Raw genomic sequence first — 2,590 nt, 5'->3', positions numbered from 1 at the left:
TGACAAACTGGTATTCATAACAGATGTGAAAGGATAGTTCAAATAAGGAAGAAAAAAATCAATGTAATTCATCACAAAACTTCAACAAAACAAAGAGCAAGAACCACATGATCCTGCCAAATGATACAGAAAAGACCTTTGACAAAATCCAATACTTATTCCTAATTAAAACGCTCAGCAAAATAGAAAGAGAAGGAAATTTCCTCAACATAGTGAAAACTATATAAACATAACTAGGAGCTAACATTATTCTCAATGGAGAAAGACTAAAGGCATTCCCCTTGCCAACAGGGACAAGGCAAGGATGCTCACTTTCACCACTCCTCTTCAATATTATATTGGAAGTACTTTCTAGGGCAATGCAATGAGAGAAGGAAATAAAAGGCATACAAATTGTCAAAGTGGTGGTAAAACTGGAAATGATATGACACTGTAAACAGAAAACCTAAGGACTCAAAGCAAAAAAATCTCTTTTACATAGAAGACCAATTTACTAGAATGGCAGTATACAAATCAATATATAAAAATCAGTGGGATTCCTCCACAATAGCAAAGGATACACAGTGAATCACAAATTCAGATATTTGGGAGTAAACCTAACTAGAGATGCAAAAGAATTTTATAAAGAAAATGACAAACACTACTGCAAGAAACAAAAAGAGACCTAAATAAATAGAAATATGTTCCCTGTTCATGGATAGGAAGACTTAAATTAGTGCAAGTGACATTTCTATGAAAAGCAATCATCCTACCAAAAGCAATCTGCCTGTTGAACACAATCCCAATACTGATATAAAATTTGATTTTTGAAGAGATAGGAAAGGCAATTAACAAATTTACTTGAAAAGCAAAGAGATGTCAAATAAGCAAAACACTTCTAAAAACAAGAATTAAGATGGAGGCATACCACTCTCTGATCTTAAAACCTACTACACAGATATAATAAACAAAACAGCATGATTCAGGTATAAAGACAGAATTTTTTAAAGCCCAAAATTTATCCCCTCTATCTATAGTCAGTTGGTGGCCAACAAAGAAACAAAACCTACCCAATGGAGACACTACAACCTCTTTAACAAATGGTGTTTGCAAAACTGGACTTCTACCTGCAGAAAGCTTAAGTAGGATCCATATTTCACATCATACACAAGAAATCAACTCAAGATGGATCAGATTTCTAAGGATAAAGTCCAAACAATAAAAGTTATAAGAGGCTAAATGGGATCAAAGTTAGAAGACCTAGCCTATGGGATAAAGAGGATGATAAACAAAGCCAGAAATATCCAACCTACAGAGGATAGATAACATTGATGAATGGGACCTCCTTATTAAAGATTTAATCTCTATGTACATAACTTTTTTTTCAATAGGGTGAAAATAAAACTTACTGACTAGGGAAAAAAATGGCAATGCTGTCTGAGACAAGGTCTCATAACCAAAGTTTCAGAATATTATGGGGCCTTCACAGAAAAAGACTATTGACCCCATTACAAAGGGAGCAAGGGACAAAAAAGTAAGAGTTTTCACAGAGGAAGACATTCAGCTGACCAAAAAACACATAAAAAGATGTTCAAAATCACAGCCAATAAGGGAGATGCAAATCAAAACTACAATGAGATACCATCTCACCCCTGTTACAGTGGCAAAGTTCAATAGGACATCGAGCAAAATGTTGTAGAGGATGTGGAGAGATATGAATTATCATGCATTGTTGAAAAATGGGATTGAAAAATGGTACAACCACTCTGGAAGTGAATTTGGCATTTCCTCAAAAAGCTGAGCTTATCAGTACCATAAAACCCAGCCTATTTCACTGCTAGAAATATACTCTAAGGAAAACAAAACTGAGACACAAATGAAGATCTGTACAACGATATTCATAGCAGTGTTGTTCACAAAAGCAAGAAAATAGAAACAGGCAAAATGTGCATCAACAAATGAATGAATTAAGAATTATAGTACATTCACAAATGCAACATTCAGGAAAAATATTTTTAAAAATTACTGTGTAACATGGTAGAGGCTAGAAGACATTATGCCAAGTGAATGAACTCAATCTCCTAAGAACGAATATTGCATAAAACCATTGTTGTAAAATAGAAGGATTACTCATAGGATGTGTACCAAAGTACAAAGGGGATAAAGGTGGAAAGAGAAGAAAGAGGAGAACTGAAGTTGTGGAGTGAGAGATACATTGAGGTAGCAGAATCTGTTGGTAAGAGGTGATGAAGGAATGAGAAAGTAGCAATTTACAACCTGAAAACGTGGAGTAATGATGGGCAGCAGTCAATGGTATTTAATTTTATAAAACACGATTTACGACCTTTTCAATTTCTTCTTTGTGAAGGGGCTTCTCCATCAGAAAAGTCCTGGAACAGAAAAATAACAAGAAACATACAATCTTAGCAACTGATGTAGAAAATGCATTTGACAAAATGAAATACCCCTTTCAGGTTAAGACACAGCAAAATTATAATAGAAGAGAGTTTTCTCAACATGTTGTTGTTGTTAAGTGCCATCGAGTCATAGAAAACTCAGCGACTCAGTGAACCTCATGAACGAAAGACCTCAACACTAGCATAACTTTCAT

The sequence above is a fragment of the Elephantulus edwardii genome, unplaced genomic scaffold (genome assembly GCF_000299155.1).
Source record: "Elephantulus edwardii isolate Elephantulus edwardi_28Jun2011 unplaced genomic scaffold, EleEdw1.0 scaffold00385, whole genome shotgun sequence".
In the NCBI taxonomy this organism is placed as follows: domain Eukaryota; kingdom Metazoa; phylum Chordata; class Mammalia; order Macroscelidea; family Macroscelididae; genus Elephantulus; species Elephantulus edwardii.
The sequence above is the reverse complement of the archived record's forward strand: the minus strand, read 5'-3'. Positions refer to the sequence as shown.